The sequence below is a fragment of the Apis laboriosa genome, unplaced genomic scaffold (genome assembly GCF_014066325.1).
Source record: "Apis laboriosa isolate Shangri-la unplaced genomic scaffold, ASM1406632v1 scaffold188_cov152, whole genome shotgun sequence".
Taxonomy (NCBI): Eukaryota; Metazoa; Arthropoda; class Insecta; order Hymenoptera; family Apidae; genus Apis; species Apis laboriosa.
In genome coordinates, this window is record NW_025222224.1 from 115,175 (window position 1) to 129,276 (window position 14,102).

General features: G+C 28.3%; 1 long non-coding RNA gene across 2 annotated transcripts; it reads left to right on the forward strand.

Annotated features, from left to right (window-relative positions):
- The first annotated feature begins 4,329 nt into the window (after positions 1-4,329).
- Positions 4,330-9,454, forward strand: LOC122711782. Of its 2 annotated transcripts, none has more exons than XR_006346190.1 (3): positions 4,330-5,231; positions 8,198-8,706; positions 8,909-9,454. It is a non-coding gene; the product is annotated as an uncharacterized LOC122711782 (long non-coding RNA). The 2 variants fall into 2 exon arrangements; XR_006346191.1 differs by having other exon boundaries at positions 8,198-8,431.
- The last annotated feature ends 4,648 nt before the right edge of the window (positions 9,455-14,102 follow it).

A 14,102-nucleotide genomic window follows, 5' to 3' on the forward strand; every position in this document is an offset into this window, starting at 1 on the left:
GTCGATATTGCAAGATAAAACAATATTTGCAATAATATTGAAGAAAATATATTAGATTTTAAGAAACAAATATATGTTGTAAATAGAAGATATTTTATAATGTTCAGGATATAAAGTATCTTTGAAAAATAATGAAAGAAACCAAGTATATACTCGCCAAACAGATTCCAATATTAGTTCAATAATCATGTAAAATATTTGCAATTAAAGATAACATTAAGCAATTTGATTTGAATATGTTAATTAATTGAAAACAAATCTTATAAATCAACAAAACACCTAACAGATCCAATATAATTAAAATAGAAAACTTGATTATAACTTGAATATAATCAGTTATTCATATCATTTATTTATATCAAGTTATTTTCAATAAACTTGAAAATAAAGAAAAATAACCTATAATGTATCATTGATAAAATGTAGAAAAGCACAACCTGAAAAAAGATTAAAATAGTTGAAAAAAATATGATAGGAATAAAAGTTGAAAAAAGAGATATTTGAAACAACACATGAATTCTCGTTTACAAATCCTATTGAGAAAAGAGTATCAGTGCAGTATTCTTCACATACAAAAAAAAAAAAAAAATGAAAAAGATAGAATAAAAATAAAGCAAATTTTTCAATTTTCAATCAAAAAGAAATTAAAGTAACAAAAACGAAACATTGATTTCTGCTTCGAAACATTTCTAAATCCTATTCTTTTGCTAGATTTTCCAATTTCACAAATATTCTTTCCAATCGATCGAAACCAGATACTTACTATACAATGGAGAAATACGATCGAGTATCAAGCGAGAACATTCACCGATGAAAAATCATGTGATTGAGAATATTTTCTGTTCTCGTTTTACCAATTAATTGTACAATTAAAAAAAATTAGAATCACTGATAATTTTAATAACATTTTCGAAAATTTGAACGAAATTTAATCGCAAATTTTATCGATTATTAATATATATTCACGTAGATATTAATAATTTATATATCATATAAATATATAATATATTATTTTTTCTAAATTCCACACAGAACTTATTTAAAATACTTGTGTACGCATCATCAGTTACATTAATATTAGCTGATTTATTAAAAACATGAAAAATGTTGAAAAGTGATCCTAATTTTTAAGCTAAAGATCAGGAATTTTCTCATCTCTGATTTTTCACAAAATATTTTCTCTCAAAATGTATAATAATTGTCCAACTTTTGAATTAATTTTTCTACTTGTTCGATATCATAAATACGATATACATTTCTAATTACATTACATTGGACATTACATTACGATGTTCGCGTAACAGCTCGGATAATAGAAATTCAGCTAGAGTTCGGATAATCGATAATATGAAATTTCATTTCATTCACATAAATAGAATTCGCATAAACTAAGTTTTACCGTGTTCGATTGAAATGGCGGATAACGGACGAGGAATAATAACTTCTACTCAGTTCACCAAAACCGAGTTAAAACGTGTATGCAACGTGTATAAGGGTGCAGGCAACGTTGTGCTGGATGATCATGATAGAAACGAGTCAATTCTATTTCTGTTGCCGTTCATTATACGGCAACGATAAGTCACGAGGCTAAGTGAAATTGAGATTTGGTGCTTCACCACTCTTATTGATGTTATTATTGGATGCTTTACACGAATGAATGTTCGTAAAAAATATTCGTATAATGATTTATATAGTAGTGTATTTATTGTATTATATTTTATGGTACAGATATGCATATTAAATTAATCTGTGTTAAATTTCGTATTTAATAGTATTTTCATATGATTATAAAACTTTGATATTATGGAAATGAAGAATATATAATCTAGAATAAAAAATACTTTATTGGAAAAAAAAAAGTATGTACGAATATTATACTTTTATAATGTTATTGTATATAAAATTCACATTCTATTTGATTATTTAATTATTAATTAAATCAATTATTAATTGAATCATAAAAATAACTCCAGTTATCGTTGAAATATCTACTATATAGTTATTTGATACAGGCAATATTCAGTGGTCATATAAGACCGATAGAAATTGGAGCTTGAATTAATCTAAACCGAAGCCAGAGATACGAGTTATTTTAAGATAATGATTTATGATTATTTACCGATGAAGAAAATATGTGTTGCAATTTTTTCTTATTTTAAGATTAAGTTTTAAAATTTGTAATTTCTCATTATGAAATATTTTCTTCCATTCTGAAAAATGGAATGAAATAATAGAGGGAAAAAAAGACACTGAGAATCTTTTCGTGTATTTTTTCCATAATATTTAAATACTAATACTTAGTAATATTTAAATTTATTCTAAGAAGAGAGAAGGCTTGATGATTCAATCGATAATAATGCTAGAGTTCATGCTGCGTAATTGGTAAAATTTAGAATCGTAATTAGAATTGTGAAATATTAATATCGTGACGTCTGAGTCGCACGATGATGATGAATTAAATATTTATTGGAAATCTTAAGACATTCGATCAAATTTAAGAATTCCAGATTGAAATTATTCTTTTCCAATGAAGATTTTTTTTTTTTGTTTCGGTTATTTACTATATCACAGGTAATGTGAAAGTAAAGTGATATTAAATCATCGATTCAGATCATTCGATGAGTGATGGATGATGAACGATGAAAATGCAGATACAATTTCGATCGATAATGGAATTCTGAAGTCGAATCCCGTAATTTGATCGGTGGATCATCAATGATTAATTACTAGAGAATTCAAGATTTAATACGGTTAATGAATAATTGATGACGTGGCATAGAACAAAGGTCTTATCTGAAAGTTACAACCCTGAGTTTATACGGTCCAATGATGAAGGCTGATGACATAGAAGAAATATTAAATAATAGGATTGACAATGAAAAAAAAAAAATATGTCAACAGAATTGATAAAAAGTAGTTACTTTAAGAAAAATTTAAAAAAAATTCTATAAATTCTATTTTAAGAAAAATTCTATAAAACGAGTTTTAATTGAACATAAAATTTTACGATGATTAAAAATAATAATAAATCATCAAATAGAAACAGAGAGTTGAATAGAATATATACGTTAGAATATATACGTTAATAAGAAGAAATAAGGAAATTAAGAGAGATTTTCATGGAGAAGAAATATAGAGTATAAAATCAATGGATACAAGCTGTGAATTGTAAAATGAATTTAGAAATAGAAATGTGTACAAATGAAAACGTTAAAAATAGAAATGACAAATACAACTAATCGATAACATAATATTTAAATTTTAAATTTAAATAGAAATACACAATTAATTAGTACAAGTAAGTGACAATAAAGAAGTTAATTTAGAATAATTCTAATTTTTAATTAAAATCTAATTTTTATCCAAAAAAATCTATTTAATCAAAAAACATTAATAAAGAAAGAAAATATTTTATACGATATTGAGAGATTTGATAAGTTATAAAATGAAATAAAAAATGGAAAAGTGATATTTCTTAGAAATATGGATTGCAGTTATTAATTCATGCATAGACGATGATGGAAAAGATGAAATAAAGATTCAAATTTTGAAACAAATTATCGAACATTATCAACGAGGATGAATTGTATTATAGTTTCCGATTTATATATAACGCAAATTTTAAACAAATATAAATTATAATACTGAAATAGAATTACAATTTTGAGTAATAATATAAAAAACCATATTGAATGTAAAATTAACAAAAGGAAATAAATATAAAATAGAAAAACAAAAACCGAATATAAAACCGATATAAGATTAACAAGAATGAATAATTATTAAATAATATAAACAATTATCCTATATTTCTCGATTCATTTTCATAAAAATAATTCATAAAAAAATATTAATTAATTCAGCAAACTAATAACGATTAACTCTCGCACAACACTCTCACATCGAGCTACCTTCGATCAACATATTTCTCGATATCCAATTTACGCTTCACGACAAGGTTTACTACGAACGATAATCAAAACACACGTTCAACGACCACAATGCTGATAAACAGAAGAACAAAAACGAATGCAAGAATATTTCTCCTAACATAGACGAAAAAACTCACTGGTATTATTTCGTTTCAAATCGAACCATCATCAACATTATACTCACGAAAAAACAAAACCGCGTCACACATATTCTCTACCAAATTATACGAATATATCATTCTTGGAAAAACGTGTCGCCTTTGTAAACACTTTTAATGTCAACATATGTCGTTTCACACGAATTAATTATCACGAATATAAATACGAAGGAGCGTAACACATTGAAATATGTATATATATATATCTTTCGAAACGAATACAAAACTTACTCTGTTGATCGTCGTCGACCGGAAAGGTCGGCTCACTGTTAACACGGCCGAATTCTGATTCACTCGTCTCCCATCCAAAGATGCCTCTCCTCACACTCGATTCTTCCTCACCACAGTTCCATCCTCAATATACAATATACCCGTTCACGCGCGTGAATTTCGAATTCACGAGGAATCTCGAAACTGTGAACACTCGAGCTTCACTTCCGCGATTGATTCGTCAAAGAACAAAAAAGAAATCTTCCAATCCGGTTCACAAAATCAAGTCTTGACTCCGATTCATTACAATCTCACTCCCGAGCAACAATCTCGGAAGAGAGATCTCACCTGAACGACCCGAACGTACAACAATTCAAAAGAGCACAACGGCCAACGGATTAACCAACAACGACACACCGAAAGAGAACGACGAAATTCATATCGCGAAACGAAGAAAAATCATATATATGTATATATATGTATATATATATATATAGTATATATATATAGTACATATACCTTTTACAGCTTTGAATTACTATTAAATAAATCTGTGAAATTGTTCCTCGATCGCGATTCGAAACGATTGATATAACGTGTATACACGATGGTGTGTAACGTAGAAATGTACGGGTTATGCGTGTACGAAACGCGTTTGGCGAGCAGACAGGCTGGTGTTGTAGCTCGTCAGGCGGCGCGGTTCGAATGGAGACGCAGCACACGTGCCGCTGCCCTGGCCTGGTGCTCGTCGACGATCGGCCGCCGCCACCACCACCAGCTGATCATCCGGGAGTGACTAGTGCCACTGACTCTGCCTGTGGCCTGTGCTCACTGACTAACTGCACGACTGAACAGTTCCTCCGGTAGAGGCTGCCAGAGCAGGACGCGACGACGGCGTTCGAATTGCGCCTGCTGGCCCTGCTGCGCTTAGGTAGGGGGGGACGAAGGGGCGGGGGCAGTTTCCCTGGCGGGCTTCTTGACACGTAAGAAGCATCGTCTCACCTGTGCGCGACCCACTGCGCTCTCTCGCCCATGGATTCTTGAACTCTTGTTTCTCGACATTTCTGAGGGGATTCTTGTGTTTACTTTTTTTTTTTTTTCTTCGTTTCGAGGGGCTAGTGCGCGGTGTATCGTGAGAAAGAGAGTGTGAAAGTTAGGAAGTTTTTGATGTTCTTTTGCGATTCAAAATCGATTGGAATTCGAATAAAGAGTAATTTAATTGTGAGTGATTTGTAAAAATGTGAAGTGAGTTTGTTTTTGAATTGAATTTGGAATATTGGATGGAGAGGAGAGAAATATAAATTTTTAAAAGTCGATGCGATCTGTATGTATGTCGTGCATTTCTTTGGAGTTTCTTGTCTCATTTATTGTGGAAAATTGAAGATATTTTATAGATGAAGAAGTAGATAGGATGGAATGTTGTATGTGTTAGAGGAATAATGGAATATAAGATTGATTCGTCGGAGGAAAGAAACGTATGTTCTTCGAACGAGATTTTAAGCAATTAATGTAACGTGTGTTTGTTATCTCGTAATGTACATTTATTGCATCTGAATAAAAAGATGGTGTTCCCAAAATAATGGAATATAAAATCGTTTTAAATAAAAGGAAGTAAAAGGAAAATAGATTATTAATATTATATGAAATTTAATGATGTTATAATGAATATTTAATAAAGTTTTACAATAGATTGCTAAAAGACTAATAAAATATTGGATTAATTTTGTGTAGATAATTTATAAAAAAGAAATTGATCTATATTTTTGTGTTAAACGAGATCTTTTAATGGGATTAATATGGCTTATACGTGAAATCTTTGCTTTTAAAAGAATTTTTCTCTTCTTTTTCCACTATGTGATTTCATCTATGATGAAACGATGATTGGGTTCGTATATTGGGTGTTTGAAGACTAATGGAATCTAAACTGAAGTCATGAAGGCAAAAAGAAGCTAATTTATCTTCCATTAATAAAGTACTTTAAGTCAATATATAATATATATATATATATTAGTCATTGTGGTCATTATGACTTGGATAAATAATTTGTAACGCATTATCAATTCTAAGAATTTTGATAAACTAAATTTTATCTAAATTTTAATAATGCTTTGATTAATTTAAAATAAGAAATCATAAATAAAATATTTCAAAGATATTCTTTATATAACTTCAAATACTTCAATTTAGAAGAAAAATTCTATTAAAAGAACACGATTAATAACCTGTCACAGAGTTTTTCCTATGAAACAGCACACAAGTAGTCGCCATATTTTCTCGATAATTTATTAGAAGACCGATTTTCACAGAAAGTTTCTAACTTTTTCAGATTTTCTTCCCATGACCTATTGTGATTTTTAATTTTCCGATAGAAATTCTTTAGAGAAAATTCAAAATATTAAAAATAATATGCCCAAATAAAGTGTGTTTCTATATTTCTTAAAATATATTACAAGTTTTAGCAAATGTTTTATTAATAAATTTGAAATCACTTTTTTAGTTTTATCCATATTGATTCTTTTTCTGATTAATTCCATTATTAATTATAAATTGGAATGGAAACTCTTTAATTCCTTAATTCTACTCCGATTCACAAGCTGTATTCGCTTATTTTCATCATATCATTTTAATTATAATCATCTATATATAGCATATTTACCTATACGTTACAGGTCGATACTTCTAGTGTTTTAATTAAAAAACAAAAGAGGAAGGAGAAAAAGAATGAGGTAACTTCGAAGCAGCTTCCATGCAGAGATGAGATCAGATGAGTTCGTTCGACCATGTAACATTTCTCGTTGCAAGGAAAAATCTATCTTATTCCACTGTGATTTACTTAATAACCAAACGTAACTGTTTTTTCTTAGAAGTAGAGATAGTAAATCTTCTTGACTTTTAAAAGAGACCAACTTGTTGCTCGAATAATTTCTGTTATATTCTATTATTTATTGTAATTCTTACGTTGAGAAAAATTAAAAATGAAATGGATTTTGCGTAATTAAAGAAGATGACACGGAAAATCTTGTATGTATTCTTTTTTTTTCTTTCGGTTCTTTTTTTTTGAATTGATATTCATAGAATAAGAAAATTATATTAATATCTATTGCAATAGAATATCGTTTGAACAATTGAAAATATTAAAAAAATTAATTTTAAAAATTAGAATTTTTTAAACGTGCAATATATCTCTAAAATGAATATGAAATTCAAACAATAAATATAATTTAAAATATTTTGAAACAATGAGATTATAATTTTTTATATGTATATCTTCTTATAAATACTATGTATATACTAATACTATATACTAATACTATATATACTTCTTTAAAAATACTATGTTTATATTTAGCTTTAAAATCTTTCTTTTCAAATCATTTTATTAAAAGAAATTCCAAGATATTTAATATTTTGTTTCATAAAATTCAAATTATTTGATAGCATAATATGGAAAATTAAAAATTACAAGGAAATATTGTAGAAATAGATAGTTTAAAAAATAAAGAACTTTCTAAAGATATGCTTATCCTATATATATAATACAATATTAAAAAAAATATTAAGATATTCAGAATAAGAAAAACTTACGAAAGAGTAAAAAGTTAAAAACTCAAAATAATTAGGGATAAAATTCTAATTGAAAATAAAATTACGATTTAATAAAAATAAAAATTCAATTTTTTCATTATCGAAAACATTCGTTTCTTTTTTTACACATAATTAATAACGGAATTAATCAGAAAAAGAATCAATGTGGATAAAACTGAAAAAGTGATTTCAAATTTATTAATAAAACTTGTAATATATTTTAAGAGATATAGAAACAAATTTCATTTGGGCATATTATTTTTTACACAGATAAATTATGATAGAATTTGAAACTATTGTAAATGTTCACAGAAATAATCGAAAGTGATGGAAGAAACTCAGGGCAACGAAAGCGTATACGTGGCAATGATTAATTTTCATAGCGTGATATGTAGTTGGGAATTCACATGCCTAGCGTGTGGAGCTAACGACGTTTGGCAAATAATAAATTGACGATACATCACGCTGCTGATGACGTATTTCCGATTGCAATAGCAACGAATGGACCAAAGAACTATCGACGAACGATTCGGTGCCATTTCCATTGTAACTGATCAACCGATAAAATATTTATTATAATTCATTTATGAACGATGTACATGCGTATTAATGAATCTTTATTAAGATATGATTTTATCGTTTATTGACGAAAATTGAGAAAGTTCAAGATCGAGGCTAGGAAAATTTGAGGATAATTTCAATTTTTTTTAGAAAATTAACGACTTTGAAGGAAAGAAAAATTAATGAAATGGAAGATATTTTTCTAAAAATATAAAAATTTGTTCAACGTATAGTTAGAAAAAATTTTTTAAATTATAGAGGTAAAATACGGAAAAATGATTCGATAAATATTTAAAAAAATTTCTAAATAGGCCAATTTTTTATTTATTACGATTAAAAAGAGAATTTCTGTCGTTTATTTAAATAACGAATAATAACGATATACGAACAGAAATATAAAGTAGATATATATACATATGTGAAAACAAGCTTTTTAAATTCTTGTCTGTTCCTCAATCGCAGGTATATTTGCAGTACATAACGAAATAAACGAAAAAGTTATCTCGAAAGAAATATTCTACGGTATTCGTTGTGGAAGAAGAAACTCGATCGAAACGGAGCATTCACTAAGTTAGTCGAACTGATAAAAAATAAATTATACCGATGCAAATGTTTGCAAAGTGAAACAGAAGTAGGTAAGTATACATAATATAGGGCGATACGTTTGCCAGGAGGCATTCGAGTGCACCTGTACTCGCAGCTTCCGAAATCGATTTCCTACGAAACAATGCCTCCTTCGACGAAGAAATTTTGCCCCACTCTTGTGACGAATCGTAACTGCATTTCTACGTAAAGTAAATAAAGATTATTGTTGAATAACGATGTAATGAAAACAAGAAAGTGAATGTAAACTGTTATTCGATCGATAAGAACATTATTGAATAACATTCCTACGTATGATTTAACAATTAAGAGCAGATATAAAAAGATTGCGTGGGTATAGGGAAACTAAAATTTTGGAAAGAATTTTTTATCAATTACTGAAATTTTATTTTATTAATTTATAGATTTTTTATACTTGTCAAAGATTTAAACGATCAATTTAAAATATTCTAAAATCAAATATCATGCTAAATGTTAATTATTCAATTTGAAATTTAATTTCGACATTGTTATTATAATAATTTTATATTATGAAAGAAAATTGATAATATATATACAACTGTTTGCTAATGCAAATTTCGATGAACCTGAATATTTTAAAATGGGCAAATATTTCAATTATTATCAAATATTTTAATAACAGATTCAATTCTATTTGTTCAATTGATCTAACGAAAAGATGCTATAAAAGAAAAAAGTACCAAATACTATTAATAAAAAATATCGAGAAGAAGAAAATATCAAGCGCATAATCCTTAACCTAATAATAAAAAATACTTAATAAATAAGAAAGAAAATTTTATGAAAATCTAATGAATAATAAACGTTACAACACGTATATATACTAGAAAAATATTATTAAACTCAATAAGTAACAAAACTCAATAAATAACAAATAAACAAAAATACAAAGTAATAGCAAAGAATTGGCAATTGAAATTACTATCTTAGAGAACGAAAGCCTTGAAATCTAAATAGTAATTTACACTCATAGCATGAAACACGATGCGTTAAGTCACGTAGCAAGATTCCCTTGATTAACGTTGCTTCTCGATTAGTGGTAACAATTTTGAATATCGCGTGATCGACATTTCAACAAATTGGCGGGAATACCGCGAGCCACCATTGTTTATCTTCTAATTGGAACGGATAATTCACGCGAGAATGTAACACTACTAGGCGGAGCGGTTAATTTGCTTAAAGACCATGCTTATTCCTGACGGTCAATAAGGATTAAACGATCCCAGTGAACGGTTTGAGAGTATCTTGCGTTTCACATGCGTATCCGTTCCGTTTCGTCGAACACGAGCCATCCAATTGACTAATTGACTTTCTCAAGGAGAACAATGGATGCATACGAATTTACTTCTCGTCTTTTCCTCTCATTTTTTTGTCTTTTTCTTTTTCTCTCTCTCCCCCTTTCCGCCTCCTCTCTCTTCCCACAGAATAACAAGTGGATATTTGTTTACTTATTCGCGTTAATTGCGGATACCAAAGAATATAAAGGTCGATGTTAACTCGATGAAATCATAAAATTTTTTGTATTTGAAGTCTTCTTGACTTTTAATTTGATTAAATCTTCTTTTCTTTTTTGTTTCTTAATAATATGTAATATATAAATTTTATTGCCTTTTGAAATAAGAAAAAGTTGAAGTTTGTTCTATTATTTTTTATTATTGATATTTTGTCAATTTTTTTTTTAAATAAATAAATAAATGTAATTGCTAATAAATTATATGAATAAATTATTAATTGATTTTCAAATATAATTTTAATGAAATTTGTTAATATTTGTTTTTCTATCAATTTAATTCTATTGTTAAAAAATTTCGAATAGATTTTATGGATGCTCTACTTTATCATCTATGCATATAGCCCATTTCTGCAATTGCAGTCATTATTATATATAATCGAATATATTATTATAGTATTAAGCATAAAATTCTTTAAAAATGTTAATCTTTTTTATTTTCATAACGATTATAAATTTTTAAGAAATGAGTATACAAACGAAATCAAATATAGTTTTCTGAATAAATTTTTTAAGAAAATTATACTTTTCTTTATCAGAAATTACTCGGTTAATAAAATCGTATCGACGAAAGAGACAATAGTTGAAATAAGAACGACCACCGAATTTGCTTGCAGATGGCAGCAGGAGAAACTTTCTGTTTTACCAACCGATTAGCAAGTATATACTCGTTCCAAACAGTTTGGAACAATTTAAAACATCGTTTTAACTAGTTTATATTTAATTATATTGATTCTGTGTAAACAATACAATTTTTAAACTAAAAAACATAATTATAATTTGAGAAAAAAGAATCTCATTGTAAATTAAAAGAATATATTTTTTTAATAATAATTATTATTTTCTTAGATGAAAACAATTAATAATTATTATAATAATAAAATAAGATACGTACTAATTAAATATATATAATTATATATAATTGTAATTAAAATATTCTCTATTCCATTTATAAAGCAACTGGTACATAATAAATTAGATGAAAGATTTCCAATTAAACTTCGCGATTACTTTTTCTGCCGGTTGAATAACTTTCGAAATGAGTACGTTATTGGAAAACTTCTTCTCACTGCAAGATACGATATTGCACGAAGAAATGTATGAATAATAAAATATTGATAATAAAAGAAAATATAGAAAGGGAAAGAAGAAAAATTTGATAAAATGTAATATTATACATATAAAAAAAATAGAAAGAAATATAAATTAATAAAAAATATACCATATATATTAAAATAGTTGACTAGATTAGATAATGGTCTGACTAGTGATTGACCTTTTCCACTAACCTCAACTTCTTCGGTTAATCTAATAAATCCTATTGTCTCAGTAACGTGTTTCATAATATACGAAATATTACATTTTATAAACGTTGAACTTCAAATTAAATTTCAAATTTCATTATCGATTTTCAATTCACTTTTATCTCAAGAATCTTATAATATCTTACATAATTACTTACATCTCGACAAATATTTATTTATCATGAATCTTAAATATATTGAATATTCTAAATTCTATTATTTCTATATTTAATTTTTCTACAAACATTTCTACAAGTAATTTGTCAAAAAACTTAGCTCATAAACACTCTTACCAAATTATCCTTGATATAAATCTTCCTTCTAGCCTAATTAATTGCATTATGATTTCCACTGAGCAACGCTTCCGTATCAGTATCATTTTCATATAAGGATTGGTTTTATCACAGAGCTCGTTCCACACAAAACACCAAGTGCAAAGAGAAAAAGAGACGGACATGTTAATCCCAAGAGAAAGAGAAAGGGTAGTAGAACTCGAGTTTATAGCAATACACGAGCCTATAAAATCCGGCAGGTTATCGATTGGACTTGTGCCTACTGCAAATCTGGATATGTGTTCTCTATTCACCTGAATATATCCGCGGTGTGCCACGCGATTTGGGTCAGTGGATCACATAACCACATTTCTTTCGCTTGTTCGCGACTCAATTTTTCAATTAGCGGACGATGCGGTTCCTCGAGGAACATACTTTCGCCATTTTCGTGGAAAGGAATCAAAGGATCTGCCATCTGACAGACACGTTATCGCGTGTAATATTTTAATTCCGCTTCGATTCACGTCTCATCCCTTTCCCCCCTCTGTTTCAGGGGATTTGTGCTCAATGATTGGATTGGAATGTGTCCATGGAAACGAAACGGACAGGAAAGGAATTAGACAGGTAGAAACCGAGCTGACTACCTTCTTATCTTCATCATGAGGAAGATAGATATTTGCGATTCTAGAAATTTTTTATCAAATTTTTTATAATTTTTATAATTTTTTATCAAAAATTTGTTAATATTTGATATTTCGAAAATTTACTTTACTTTAGACTTTACGATTACAATGATACATAGTAACAATTATACGTATAGTGATTTAATTTTGATATGAATTTTTAATCATTTTATTTCTGTTTTAACTTATACGTTTCGTTAAGTGAAAATTTTTTTATAGTTTAAATAGAATTATGTTTGGGATATACACGAGTGATATGCAAATAAATTATGAAAGAACTCTTTTCTTAAATAACTTTTTTTTAAAAATTCTTAAATCATTAACATTTGATATTATCGAAAATTTATTTTACTTTAGACTTTACAATTGATACATAGTAACAATTGTACGTATGTGGTTTGATCTTGATATGAATTTTTTTAGTTAAAGTTCATAAAATTCAGATACTTAAGACGATTCTTTGAAAAATTGACAAATATAGGAAAAAGCCCTCACGAACGTAAGAAATCAAACATTGGCACCCCTGGCAATAATCCCACCACTCGAACAGCTTCGAAAAATCCTATCGTCGATCTCCATCATCGAACACCCTTACATGAACATTACAACAACCACCATCATCTCCACTCGATCCAGCCACTCAAACAGCCCTCGACATGAAACAACGAGCTATGTTCTACGAGGGTGGAGGAAAATCCACGACACGCGACCATGTAAACGGAACACGCGTGTTACGCGTCACATTACACACATGCCACAGCTGTGTTCTCCTCGTTTAACTTCTGTCATGCTCGATACGTGACCTTAGCCTTGAAAACTCTGGTGATTAATATCGTGGGTCACGTAAGTCCTTAAGTCGGGATCACGAAAGGATGAAAGTTACAATTCACCGCGTGCTTTAAATGCCTTTTCATTCTAAAAAAAAAAAAAAGGATGAAGAAGAAGAAGAGAAAAAGAAATGGAATGAATGAATAGAGAAAGAGAGAGGAGGAGAAGAAAAAATAAAAGAAGAAAGGGGGGAATGGAATGAAGAAAGAATAGAAATAGGTTTTTCCATAAAACGTAGCCAATTCACAAATTTATGGAAGAGTTTAAAAGGGAGGAAAATTTTATTTTTTTGTAATATTGAATTAGAAAAATGGTTGGATTATCTTGTGTAAAATTTTCTTATGGGCTGAATGTTCTTATAGAATTAAAAGATTATTTAAGTGCTTTCAGTTTAGTGGTAAAAAGGAGTTTGAAAAGAGGACCGTTTCTTTGTGT